This window comes from Hetaerina americana, unplaced genomic scaffold (genome assembly GCF_022747635.1).
Source record: "Hetaerina americana unplaced genomic scaffold, ioHetAmer1.1.p SCAF_132, whole genome shotgun sequence".
Lineage (NCBI taxonomy): Eukaryota > Metazoa > Arthropoda > Insecta > Odonata > Calopterygidae > Hetaerina > Hetaerina americana.
In genome coordinates this window covers 769869-785316 of record NW_027286426.1, presented here as the reverse complement: position 1 = coordinate 785316, position 15448 = coordinate 769869, and the positions used below count along the sequence as shown (strand labels likewise).

Genomic DNA, 15448 nt, shown 5'->3' with positions numbered 1-15448 from the left:
TGTCGGTAGGCAACACGCCGAGACCGTCGCCTTCGGGTCGACGGGGAACTGAGTGCGGAGCGCCGGGTCAAATCAACTCCGATTTACTCCCGGCCACTCGGACCATTTTACCATCGTCCCACCCAGGGACCATGCACGGCCCAATGCATGCCGTGTTAAGGGGAAGTGAGCCCAAAGGAACAGTGCTCGTGTTTTAGCCGTACTTCTTTTGGACCTGTGTAGAAGTGATCACTGTTCGAGTTCGTAAAAGCGTGTAATAAGGACCCCATAAACAGTTGAATTGGCTGAATATGCAATTGGTATCTCGATTAGACTTCGTTTGTAAAATAATGAGGAATAGAGTTTAAGAAATAATAGTGATTGAATAAGTCTAATTCTTATTTTTTTCACATCTCCTCTGTTTCTGTGTTGACACAATGCAATCCCGAGAATGAAAAAACTTTGAGCAAGGGCAAGTTTCCCACTTCTTTTTCGAAATCCTCGAAAAATTGGTTCATGCATGTGCTTTTATATTTAATTAGTCCTTTTCCTCAATGTTCTTAAGTGGTAATCACATTACTAACGGATTATTTTAAAGAATAATTATGAACTCGAGATTTCTGTAACTATATTCCGAATTTACAAGATTTAAACGCAATAAATGACCCCAAATGTGGTAAATTATGAGAAAGATTTAAAGATAAAATCCAACTCTGTTATATATTTAATGTTTTTAATGTTATTCTTCGACATTAATTGCAGAAAAAGACTTCCCCTAGAGGAAACGCGAGTGCTCTAAATTGGTGTTTGCAGAGAAGAGTAACATATATGTGTGAAAACAGGATTGAAAGTGAGTAAAGTAATGAAAGTGAAAATAAATCAAAATTAGAATCGATAAATAGAAGTGGGTAGTCGTGAGAAAGAAAATAAATTTCACCTCAGCTCCGTGGAGAAATCTGAAGACGAAAGTGAGGGGAAAAGTGGGGTTTTGTTAAGTTTAAAAGTGATCCCAGTGACATTTGGTATTGCCCTTGAACCAACGCTCTCCACCACAGAGAAGTTATTGCCTGTGTCCAGCGCCAATTCCCTCGCATAACCCGTTTCTGTGGTTTGGAACTGCAAATTCATCGCTGGAAATTCACCAGCCTCCTCTTCGGGAAGGAATTTTGTGGCTCGTCGAAGTGACTACCTCGTGGCAGTCCTTAGGTAAGAGCAAATTTGTTATAATGATTACTTTTTATCGTGATTAGAATACTAATATTCATTATTGATTGCCCATTTGGTAAAATTAAGTCATTTAAATGTCATAAAAACTGGCATTCGTCAAGGAAACGGTTGATTAGATGCTTATTTTTGCTAAAAATGGTTAAATATTAAAAGGAGATAGTAGGTCAAGTAACTTGAATTTTCAAAACCCCAGAGTAAAATTTGCATTTAGGAGAAATATTACTACAGTGTCTATTATGTTTTATCGGCTAAAATGTCAGGTTAAGATAAGTTACAGTTATTTTAGCGTTTAAAGACCGCAGAGTCAATCTTCAACTCTTAATACAAATTTCCAAGAAGCGAATTAATTCAGTTGAGACAAAACCGTATATTTATGACACCGTTCAGGAGGAAGATTAAAAGCACAAATCAAAATCTTTATAAAAACAAATAATTGAAAAATGGATCATTTTTCTACACAAAAATATTTATAAGTGTAGTTTATGTTGAAAACATCATCCTATCCTCAACTTAGTTCCAATTAATGGATGGAATTTTAAAATGTATTGATTTAAAGTCCTAGAAGCCTGGAAACACTCTGCTGCCATGTAGTTATCATTCAAAATGAACGCGACGGAATGCGTTTCCTTAGTAAATACTAGTCTCTTGATGATTGATATGCAAATGCCATTTGATATGCAATTATATATATATATATATATATATATATATATATATATATATATATATATACATATACACATATAAACATATATATATATATATATATACATATACACATATAAACATATATATATATATATATATACATATACACATATAAACATATATATATATATATATATATATATATATATATATATATATATATATATACATATACACATATAAACATATATATATATATACATATACACATATAAACATATATATATATATATATATAGATAAACGAATATATACAATTTTATTGAAATGGAATACCTCACTGATGGACATCGTATTTTATTCCGTTCGCAGCATTCACCAAATTGGTTTAACTCCCACTTTCAACTACAGTCAAAATGAGTTTTAGGGAGGTGCCGTTGAGAACTGACAGCACTGTTAAGATACCAACAGCATTCGGTGCTCCTGCTTTTTCCACACTAATATACGCACACGAATATATATATATATATATATATATATATATATATATATATATATATATATATATATATATATTTAGTTACATGTGTATACGTGTACATACGCACACATGTTTGTGTGTGCACTCATATTTACAATTAATGGAAAACGACGCGTTTGATTTATTTCACCCGTGGAATAAAAAAAGAACTCAATCCATCATGCGTGACGGAAGTTCTGGAGATAAGCGACACTGTAAAGGCTTTCCCTCCCTTAATATGGATCCCTTGTAATTTTGCCTCCATCCCTCCCAGGTTTTCTTTTATTTTAACCTTTTTTTAAGGTGCTTAATGAATGGGGTTACATCATTTTGCCTTGCGGAGAACTCAAATGATGAAGATGCGATATATACGGCTCAAGTGGTACGGGAACGAAGAACAGCGGCAGGGCGTAATGAAGGATCTTCAACAATGTCCCAGAAGCTATGTTGAGCGGCGGTGAGAGTAAGAGGGTCCTTTAGCGATTACAGATTAAGGCTCGGAAGTGTTCTCCAGATATCAGTGGATGATATTGGGGAGAAGCGAGAGTCGTAACGAAGAGATCATCCACCCCGTCGTGCTCCCTTTATGAACGAAAGGACCAAAATGATGCAGAAACGTGTGATTTCATCTCAAATATTTACTGAAAACATGAAGCTGGTCAGATTTTTCTTAGATAGGTATTGTTTGTCTATTTCTAGTAAAATACTCTCTTATTTTGTAATTTTGAGGTGTACATAAAAATAATGTGATGCTTTTATTGGTAATGTTGTCTTCGCTATTACGCTTTACAATCCATCCAGTTGACTTTGTGGAGCCTTACTGTAGGGTGTTGACAATTTCAGTTATGAAACGTAATTTTTATATTTTAACATTATTGCGTGCTTACATTATAGAATCGGATTACGCATTAAGCCTATGTATTCATGACAAAGAACAGGCCTTTTTTCATCGCTGAAAATGACAATAGCGTTTTCTAATACATTTATGAAAATTAGCGAGTCCAACTGATATGGTTGGGGTATACAAATATGTTATGTCGACGTTATGGTGTTCCAAGCGCAGTTTTTATCCCTAACACAAGTAAACAAGTAAGTAATTACATTTTTCCTTTAAGAAGCGGGAATAATTTTTTCCGTAGTTAAATCTTATAATTAGTCTGTCATTCTCTTTCCCTTGGTAATATTTGTAACTGTTTTATTCTCAGAAGGCAATTTTCTGCAATTTCAAGAGTCACATGTGACGAAAATAGGAATGACACAACAAAGGCTATCACTGTTTTAATTTTAAACTAAGCATGAAATAATTTTATATCTTAAAAACAAAAGAATAGTGAATTATAATGTTCATGTTGAAAGTATTAGTAAGCCCTATTTTCATTAGTTCATATGCTGAAACTTGTTTTTAAAATTCATTTAAAATGTCGTTCTGTAGATAAAAAACTTATTATACGTTGGGTGTGAGTAATTATATTGATGATACGTTATGGTGAAGACTGCGGAGGTACGTACGATACCATTATACTATCATAAACTTATGGACATAAATAACAGATTCCTGGTATTATATTCATAATCGCAAAAAAACTTATGTTCAATTATTATATTTGCGAGTGGCCGTAGAATTCTGAATCATCAGCCACCATATCCATGGGGTTCTAAATAAGAGTTATACTATATACGAATATAATAGAAAACGTGGTTCAAGGATGTTAGAAATATATTTTTCTTACAGTGATTACGTAAAAATACACTATTATCAATATGAATCGTATTTTTTAATGAAATGCCATTATTAGAATGCTATCTCGTTGGGTTTCTATTACCAGTGTAGTAATAAGAGGAAGCGAGTCTCGACAAACGCTGATATTTTATAACTTTGAATATTATTATCAGAAACTAAGCCGCATGAGGCGATCTTGCTGGTTCCACAATGTTGCGTGACTCTTATTTGGAACCAGTATCAGCAGTACTACGAAATTTAGGTCATGAATGTAAGTCGTGTCGTGTTTTTATCTCAAATCAAATAATAAGAGCTTTTAGAAATTCCTCTCTTCTCAATAAAAACGAATGACCATTGTGTGAGTTCCCTTTAATAAAAATAAACTAACGTGTCTAAAATGCCTAAAACTGACAAGCCTTAAAGTGGCGAGGGAAGCTCTGTCGTTATGCTATAGCTATAACCTATACTATTAGAGATATCGCTCAATATGATTCCAAAACTTTTACCTTTTCATTACACAATGTTAGCTATTAGACAGGGTCAACATTTTCAAAACTTTTTTAGAAATTATATTTTGCAATAATCGAAAAAGTTGTAGTTTATCAAATTTAACTAATGCATTTTATTTGTTTTTTATTGGCTCCAGGGTCATATTTTTGAAAAGAACTAATTGCTCCATTGGAAATGAATATTTTAAATACTGGAAATTTAAATTATGCTTATATGTATGCATATAATATGTATGTATATATATATATATATATATATATATATATATATATATATAGTAATTATGATAATAATTATCCAGTAGTATTTAGTACCAGTACTGATGAATCTATTAAATATACAGTAAAATTACGATAAAATACTGAAATATTATTCATTTCACTGGGGATATATAATTACTAAAACGGTAATATAAGTAATTACCCTTCTCAAATAAAATCATCTACTAACATTTTCGTTAATTTTCTAATGATCCCTTATTTCGTTTCAGTGCAAACGATCTTGCAATGCTTTTACAGTCCAGACATTTCAGAGTAGTTATCATTGGTTACGTTTAAGCCACTAAGATATATTTCCAATCTTAAGGGGCTATTTCATTTTTTTATTATAGTTACACCGCTGCTAAATGCTGATTTTTGTTCCAAGGATTAAAAAGAAGGAAATTTTAAAACGAGTCTGTTTCGTTTATCAGGCACGGAACGAGCAGAAGAGGCCATAAAAACGCCTCATTTTAGATCTTGAGAAAGGTTCGAGGCACTTCATGAGCAGGTGCGCCTTAGTTTCGGTGCTGCCTCTCCCAGGGAGGTAGGCTACCCGGCAGAAGCCAACGTACACAAATCTGAAGGGGTTTCTACGCTCAAAGCGGTAACTGCGGAGAACTTTTGGGACCTAAATCTCGGTCAAATATCTTCTCTCACGAAACTGAATTACGGTACTCGGTGTATGTCTCATACTCAGAAATTGTTCGAGAGAAATGAGTCGGATGATTGGCTAACTAAGATTTCAGGCACTCTAACTGGCCTTAAAACTTGCAAGATATTTTAAATAATTAAATATAGGTTTCCAAATTTTATCATAGGAGGTATAACTTTCACTAACAGAAAAAGATTTTAAAACATTTTTCTTGATATTTTTTTCTTCGGAACATTAATATTTATTTGGTAATATTATTATTTTCTATAAAAATGAAGCAACATTTTGTTTCCACTTATTCCTTTCGATCAGAAACCAACTCCTAAAAACGATTTTTCAAAGAATATCTTTTAAAATATGATTATTCACTCGGCTGCTGTGTAATTACATTATTCCGTCCATTTAATTATTAAAAGATACTGCAGATCGTACAAAAATTATGTTATTGCAATATTATTAATGTACTCTGATGTCATTGAGTATCGAAGAAATCGTAAATAGGTTTTTGTGCCAGCGAGTTTCAATACATATCGTCTTGTTCAACCGTGTGCAATAAATTTTCTAAATTTCGAATGATAATCCAGCGGACTGGAGAATGGATGATCCTCTATGGTACGAGGGTCATCCGGAAAGTAGTACCCGTTCGTGCCGCATGAAGTGCTGACGACGCGAGTAGCCGCTGGACGAGGTCAGATAGCTTCAGTGGCTTGTCTGCCTTCTCTGAGCCAAGTTGCGTGACGCTAGCATTGCCTGTGTTGTTTCTGTGATTGTTTACAATGTTTAAAAAAATTGAGAACGCCGCCAGTTGTGAAGTGAGGGCAGTGATTAAATTCCTCAATGCAAGAAACGTTCGCCCATGTGATATTCATCGCCAATTAAAGGAGGTGTATGGAGACAATGTAATGGACGAGTCGTCTGTTCGGCGGTGGTGTCGCAACTTCAACATGGGGAGGGGGAACACACACGACGATGAGCGTTCGGGGAGACCGTCTGTCATTACAGACCAACTGGTGAGCTCAGTTGACGAATTCGTGAGGAACGATCGGCGCGTCACAATTGATGACATCTGTGAGCATTTTCCCAATGTTTCTCGAACAATTGTTCATGAAATTGTTAAACACCATCTGCATTATGCAAACATTTGTGCAAGATGGGTCCCTCGCGTATCTCAATGAGCTGGCGGCGAAGGACTATGCAGCAGGAATACAGAAACTTGTCACACGTTATGACAAATGCCTTAATTTGCTTGGAGATTATGTTGAGAAGTAGTTTAAAGTATCCTCTTTCAAATAAAATTTTTTATGTTTGTTAATATTTACTTTTGTGTCTTTATTTCACGAACGGGTACTACTTTCCGGATGACCCTCGTATGTCCTGAACTGGAAGGTGCAACGAATGATGAACACATGGTTGCGTAAGAATAATGAGTACAAATCTTACTTATGTTCTTTGAAAATATACACATATTTTAATGGTATATTTTTTTTAATTTAGAGAAGTGGTGAAATAATAAAACTTAAGCCCTGAGAAACCGAAAAATCTAGAGTAATATATCAGTGCCACGTAAAGTCGTTATTCATGAGGGTTATTTGAAGGAGTAATGCTTGAGTTTTCGGACTAAAGCGAATTATACCAATTATATTACTTATTTCTGAATATCATTTCAAAGCAGCTTTAAAATAATGCTACTTTTTATGTTATATAATGATACTGTGCTGATAAATTATTACCGTACATTTTATCGCATTTGTTTTTCCAAAATTGAACTTTTACTAAAATCAATAGCCTTTCTTAAACAATGGCTCACTCTAAAGTTTAACTCTTTGTGATGCGGAAAAGGTATTTATACTTTATAAATTTAATGCATTTATTTGGCAAATAAGTTGGATTTTGTTTTGAATGTTGGATTCATTTTGTAAACCTACGGCACAGCAAAAAAATTGGCCCATTTTTATATCACCAACTCGAAAATACTATGGGATGATTATTGCTATTAACAAAATATTAACGCACAGTTTAGGAAAGATAGTTTTATCATGAAATATTAATTTTAACCTGTCTATGCAGCCGTTAATTTTGTTAAAAATAGTTCTGATAATTAAGATAAATCAGTATTGTAATCAGTGATAAGGATTTAATTAATGGTTTCCTTGGCCTACTACGTAATCAACCTGTTTGACTCTGTATTTTAATTCAGTGAAGGAATGTAACATGTAGGTTAAATGAATTCGTGGAATTAGATTTTATATATTGCATACCGATCTTATAGATTAATTATATCATTGAAAAGAAAATCGTCTCCATCGCAAAATTAAAAGGAGTTCACAGATAGACTTTCAAGTTTCCATCCGATACACATTTAATTAGAAAAGGGACGTAATATAACGTCTCTTTCATTGAGCAAAAATTTAAGATCAGATCTCGAATTGAAAAAAAATAACCCAATGAAGTAATTAATTTGGGGACCCTGCCAAAGGAAAAAAATCATCCAAGCGTAATAAAAGAGAATCCTCTTTGGCCTCACTGAATGACTCACTCCCTCAAACGAAACACAAATGACAAATTTTGAATTAATGGCGATAGGAAAACGGCAATTTAGAATGAGACTATTTAGTTTTAAAAAGTTCCAATGCTCTTGTTTAAAACAACCACGAGGTTATTGCCTCATTTTTTTCCATCTCTCCACTTTTCAAAATGTACCGACGAGCCACAGACTAAAATGCGGTTATCGAAACTAATATATGTGAAAAATAGTCTCGTGATCCGGCCGGTAATTTGATATTTGATTAGCGGAAAGGGGAGAGGGACTCATGCAGAGCGAGAGAGGAGCTTTGGATGGTTGGAGAGGATTTCCCGTTGGTCTGTGGAGGGGTGGGATAGAAGGGATATCGCATGCTAAGAGGTATAACTCAAGAGGGAGAGAGCTGTCCGGTAGGCCACTATCACGTAATTAATTCCATTCATTCGATGTCCCGGGCGAAGAAGAAAGACGGAGAGGGGGGCGTGGTTCTTTCGGGAGGGGTTAGAGAGTGGCCGGATCGGGGAGAGTGCCCGGAGGGAGTTTAGAGAAGGTTGGGAAGAGAGTTGGAGAAAGCCTTTGGGCAGATAAGTACGGAGAGGAAACTGGCCAGTTGTGAAGGCCTTAGCCGTGACTGACCGGGCCTTACGGGCGCCGCAGCGTTACTCCTCGGACAATAGGCCCGGCTCCCTCCCATACCACCCACCATTCACTCCTTCAGGAGAGTCCCTTCCAGCGGGCCTGCCAGAAAAGCTTTCTCTCGGACACGAGTGAGGAGGAAGGAGCCTTGCAAGCGTCCTTTCGTCTGCGCTCTGAAACCTTAACGCGTCTCCTTCCCACACCAAAAATCTCCCCCCCCCCCACACCCAAGCTCGACTCGCTGGCGGCGACCGTGTCCTCTCTCGGCGTCATCGTGGGGCGTCCCGGTAATCCTACTTCCATGACTCACCCATCCAGCGCCTTCGAAATTGTGAATGCATTTGGTGTCTTTGCCAAACGTCGTGCGTTCCACTACTCCCTCCCCCTCCCCCAAACTTCCAAGCGTATTAAAAAAGTTACAGATTTAACTGCCGTCAGTCGAGTTTTGAATGTCTCTTCTCGTTTATGTGAAAATCCACGAGAGCTGTCTTTTTTTTCATGAAACCCTAACTGATATCTTTCACTATCAATTTCCATATCTCCGCATATGTGACATTAATTGCCCACGCATCGACACACAATATTGGGTCACTATCGAATTTTCACTCAAATTTGAATCCATTGAAAGGCAATCAATTATTGACATGACCTGAAATACCTGCCGTGTTTATTCTCATCCATTATTAATTTCCTTAAACGCTTCCGTTAGTGAGTGACTTGTTTAATAAAATATGTCGCTGAATTATACAGCAATGCACTGCAGGCACCCTTGAAGCGACAGATATTAGGGTGCCATTGATAAAAATATACATTGTGCAAACTGCAGTGATGGGAGCAAATTACAAGCAGAAAAAAATATCACTGTCAGAATGAAATATCCCTCAAAGTCAAATAAATGAGTCAGTGCTAACTCTCTTGATGTTTCTAGGACAAAGTTATGCATATATTTTTTCCACTGAGCTATTTTCACGTATTTGGTGGAGAATTATTGTTAGGACCTTCTTTAACTAGGGTAATGTCCTTCTAAAACCGAAAAGAAACTTCTGCTTACGACTTATGCGTGGGTATGTTTTGATGAAAAACACTTTTCATCATGTCTCTATTGGAATTATGAACAGAAATAATTCCTCCTATAAACTAATTCTCACGCAACACCAAATTATTTCAAGCATTAATTATTGGATACTTCCATGAAACTATTTGACACGCAGACTTTTCTCAACGGAATAATCATGTGAGGAACCCTGAGTGAAATTCTCATTATTATTGGACTCCCTGGAGCGCAAACGCAGTAGCTTCTCTCCCTCATTCCCTGTACTTGTCCGACCGCGTTGTCGCTGTCGACGAGGACCCTTTGTAAGCTACTTCAATCAAGTGCTGGGTACCCACTCTTGGCACCTCCAGTGTCCATATCAGGTAGCTAAGTGAGCTATTTCCTACACAACAACAAGTGAACCTAATCTTCTTGCTACATGTGCCTTGCGTCTGTGTTCCAAGGAACGGAGTGGATTTTTTTTAAAGTATGTTTTTAGGATGACATCAAGTATGTATCTGTGTGACTGATACTAGTAAGTTAAAATCGTAAATGATATTAAAAAGCGACAGCATAGCACATGGAAAACCTACAATTTGGCTTACAAACTGGGGACTAACTTATGACCTAGTAACATTTTTACAAAATCAGGTCTTTCAGTTAACCGTAGCTGTATATGGATGATGTATCTGATCTTAGTATGGGTTTATCAGATTCTTAAGGAAAGAGCATTGAACAATTGTAAGTTTTATGCTCTGACTGTGATTGCTAATGCATAAAGATTACAGCAAAATGACATTGAAAGAGCTCGTTTATTTATCTCCAAATAGGATTTTCAACTGATTTAAAAGTAAATTATAATAGATATCATATATTTTAAGAGTTAGACTGTAAATTTCATTCAGTGACATATATACTCAGATTTAAAGAACCAAACTCTTCGATTTTTTAAAATAAAGCATTAGTTTAAATTGTTTGAAGACCATCTATAAAAATCTACAATAATTAATCGTTAGTAGATATTATTGGGTGTGGTTCAATGAATCCACCTTCTGATTGCACTCTAAAGGGAATTACAATAAAATAAATGCTAATCATCAAAATAAAAATACACGGTTATAAAATGGTTGTCTGCTTATTTTTAAACGTGACGGAAAGGAAATGGAAATATTTGCCAATGAATGGTTGCCCATATTTTCACCCTCAAAAGATACCCATTTAAATTCAATTTTGCTGAGTACGCTTACGTAGTGTGCGATCAAGGTGTGGAAAAAATTCAAAATTGCCTTTGCCGTTAAATCCCCCGTGAATCTGGTTCACACAAGACCAATAGCACGGGTTATACAAATCGAATCTCTTGCGAGCGTTGCAAATGGAATTAGAAAATGCGATCTGGGATTCAGAACGGCGTCCAACGTTACAACTTTTACGTTTCGAATTTCGCGGCCAATCACCGAAAATTTATTGTAGAATTGCGGATTGGAAGCTGCTGCGTACTCGCTGGTGAAAGTTTACACTAAATGAGTTAGTACACACCGCGAGTACCTTTCTAAGTTCGGAACGGGGAGAATTCGCTATAAAGGTGAATCCGATCACAAGGCTAGCTAAAACTGTTGTTTAGTTTGAAAAACGGGCTAAAATTATTACCTGCATTTAATTTCCTTTCACATCCACCAAATTTTCGGTTTCCCTTTGCAAAGCAATAAAATTTTGTTCTACAGGTGTTTTATACACTTAATGCCAACCAAATTCTTTTAAGGGTTATGCACTTTCGAGAGATGTCGGTGAAACAATGAGGCTCTACTGCAAGCGCACACTTTGATTCTCTTAACTTTACAGTACACTGCTCATTTTTGGAGTGAAAAAGTTCGGTTCAACAAATGTGGCTGGTTCGACTTTGTGATTCCCAATTGAGCAGCGTGGGTTTGAGCATCCAAACCAACGGAAGAGTTCCTCGTTCTGTTTTGGTGGGGCGCGCTTTGCTGATTTGGGAAAAATCCCCGGGGGAAGTTAGTTGTAAATCAAGCTTTAAGCTTAAGGTTCTTTAGCAGTGGTGGTAGGAGACTCTGTGAAACGCGGGGAGGGGGGGTGCGGGGAGGAAAAAAAAATTAAGGGATTTAAGGTATCCTAGATTGGTGGGCTTGGAATGAGAAGAATGGGGAAAGGAATTATGGGGAGGAATGAAGTAAAAGGAGTAAGACAGGAGCAGTGAAAGGAGAAAGAAGATGGGTCGGAGGGTTATTGAGGACTCCTGAGACGGTTTAACGAGCAGTGAGGTACGGTGCGAGAGGAAAGAGAGAGAAAGAGAGATGGAGGAAGAGGGAGGGTAAGAGAGGTTTGGGATTTTAAAGTCCTCTCTTAAGCCCCCCAGCACCACACCGCCTACCCCCTTGGGGTCCGCCATTTGCCTGAATATGAAGGGAGGGGTTTGGATTCACGGTCATGCTCAGCCTCGCATCCCGCAGCTACCTCTCTCCTAACCAACCAACGCTCCGCTCTTGTGCTATCGCCAGAAGTTGAAACCCTTTGCTGGATGACCGCCCAGGGGGGGAGGGGAGCGGGTTCGAGGCGAGATAATGATCCTTGCGAAGGCCCGAGGGAATACATGGGTGCTGGGTGAGGAAGAGTGCGGGGCGTATTGACGAGAAACAATGAAGGAGTGGTGTTGGGAATGGAAAGGTTTGTGCAGGCAGAATGACAGACTTTGCAAGCTTAAGAATCCAAAAAAATAGAGTGTGTATTTAAACGCGCGGGTTTGATATGTGACACGGTTTTATGTATGCGCGGGTATTCGTGTGTGTTCTCTTTTTTCTCATGGTTTGTCGGCGTTGGTTAAAAAAAGGTTTGTGATAAGCCAAGGTCAGTTTTTTGGGTTCTCACTTTTTTTCGTGTGAAATCCGAGGGCTTATTTTTACCGTTTTGGAGAGGCAGATATATGGAACTGGGCGATTAGGGAAACTGGAAATTAAGGTAATCTGGAACAATAGGGATACCAACTTCTCCTGGATAATATTTAATTCACTATTTTGAATGCTAGGGAAACTAAAAAAAGACCTAATATCCTTACATTTAGGACACGTGAATAACACTCAACTTCGAAAGTGTTTTAGGAATCAGTATTAAATTCATCATAAAACTAATAGTTAGACTAGAATAAACATAATAAAACTAATAGCTAATAACTAGATTTCCTTGCGGTTATAATTTCGTTCGTTATTAAGTAGACATATAATAATATTTTTATAATATTAGTTTTCCTACTTTATGTATATATAATGAATTGGACAGCAACAAACAAAATATAAACACATATAAATATCACTCACACGTTATTTCTTGATCATTTCGACGGAATTCGGCTCCGTCTTCATCGGAAGATAGAGAAGTAATTATATATATATATATATATATATATATATATATATATATATATATATATATATATATATGATAAATGTTAACAAGCAATAGAAATGAGCGAGATTTTATATATATTGGCGATATTAATTCTTTGATTACCATTGTAATGTTTGATTTCATAGGATTCTAGTGGCGAATAAGAGTAAATTAACTGCAAATTCCATCTACATCTCTCACAATAATATTCCCCATGATTGGCGGCTGACGTTGAAATGCAAATTTTGAAAATCTCGACCCACCGTTCTGAATCATGGTTCAAAACTCCGTTATTTCATTTTCAACTCTGAAAATAAATACGGTTCTTGAATTCCGATCTGTAGTTGGCCCACGGATCAGAGCCATAGGAAATATAACCAATAATTCTGTTTGGAATTTTATTAACCTTGGCCATAAACTAATCGTGGATCCCACTAAACATGAATTGTCACTTCTATTTTTTTGCGCAAAAACATGGGTATACAGCCTTGTCATGATAATGACCACAATAACAAGCTGAAAAAATAAGCAAACTTCTCTGCATTATATTTCTCATTTTATTAGAAAACCATAATGAATATCATTGGTCCAAGTAGTGTTGACACACTTCTATCCAAATAGTAATGTAGTAAATGGAGTAATTATCAAGGGATAAAACATTGATAGCTGTTATTAATGTTAGAATAATGTTTAAGAAAGTTAAAGGAATTATGAGATTGGGCACATTAGAGACAATGAAGGGAATCAGGAATTTTATGCATCTGAATAAGGGCTTTTTGCACAGGGGTATTTTGGTGTCTAGTGTGTTTTATAAGGGAATATGAATGTAGTAGTGGTCAATCTCCGTGAGTCCACCAAAAACCTGCACTGATCGGTAGACAACTATTACAAGTAATTGAATTTTTGCTGTCACTATCACTACGACCGCAGTTCCAATGAATCAATCAGACATTTAATTATCAATTATACAATGCTCTACTGTTCATCTAAGGACATAGCTTCGTTCAATGAAAATCCCGTTCCAGTCTAATTTTAATTGCATTCTGAGCTTAATTTGCAGAAATTATCTAATCACTCCGGCGATCGGACCGAACGATATATATTTGCCCGAATTAGACTCCCGAGGATTTTTACTCGATTAGGGCAGAACCTTCCAATTCACTCCACCACAGACTTCCCGGGCGGATACGAGTACGAACTCACCTCGCACGGGCTCATCATAATTCGATCCCCTTCCCTCACCCGTTTCAATTGATTGATAAAAGTTTTTTCGCCCCAGACATTAACGGGACGAAAAAAATAGCTTCCCAAACGGGTACGCCTTATTTTCGGCTTCCGGGCGGGCGGTTCCTGGAATTTCTGACGAAAGGGGCAGGGGGTACACAGAGAGAGCATTTGAGCGAATCCACACGGCCACTCCCCCGCACAGAGGCAGCCCGCAGAACACCCATGTATTTGCATTCGACAACCCCACCTGCCGCACCGCCCAATCGTGCGTGCGTCCTTCGGCGTCGCGGCCTCGTCCCCCCCCCCCTTTCACGCACAACAACAGCGACGAGCTAATTGCATGCGGTCCCCGCCAATGTCGCGATGGAACGGACGTGAATGATGGTGAAGTGATGGGGACAAACACACGACGAGAGGGGGTGGGGTCACGGGGGAACGAATCTCTGACGGAATTTCCCGAATTCGCACGGCTGCGCGATTAATTCTTGCAACATAATAGCCTATAAAACTGACTTGTTCCCTTTGAGTACGATTTTCCGTTAGCAATTGATGATCTGATTAATGATTCCACTTTACCTACTGAACGTGCTCTGGTAGGCAATTTGATTTAATATCAGATAGAGGGGGTATGGCTATGGCTGAAGCATATATTTCAGTACTTATCATAGAGTTAGCTTTTTTAAATTTTCAGGTGACTAAGCAACAACGTCATTTTTGTGAATTGTATCTCATTAAGAGTAATAGGTAAGTAAACTAATTGGAAGATTTTTAATGTTATGAATAGTATTGAAAGAATAACGCGCATTTAAAAGAGCAACTGTAGACTATTGGTTTTGACAGAATTCTGTGAAGCATTACGAAAGTGTAATTTGAATCGCTAGGAAAAGAGAATTTTTTCTTGCGATAATTTTGAGAGAGTATAAAAACTTGATCAATGAAAAGTCGAAAAGTATTTGGTTTTTCAAGGCTGTGATAGAAGGGAAAATTGTGAATGGAGATAGAATAAACTACGGGATGTATGTGCGTATCGTATATGCTACGTATAGATTCATAAAAAATAATATAAATAACTCGAGTAAGATTGTAGCGAATGGTCGTTTATTGTTTTTAAAGGCACCT

The 15448-nt window shown here is 37.0% G+C and overlaps 1 long non-coding RNA gene across 1 annotated transcript in view; it reads left to right on the top strand.

The window, feature by feature from the left end:
• The first annotated feature begins 650 nt into the window (after positions 1-650).
• Positions 651-15448, top strand: part of LOC139686196 (uncharacterized) — a 331111-nt gene continuing 316313 nt past the window's right edge. Inside the window, exon 1 of the long non-coding RNA XR_011700323.1 lies at positions 651-1185. This is a non-coding gene — a long non-coding RNA (uncharacterized lncRNA). The remainder of the gene's footprint in view (positions 1186-15448) is intronic.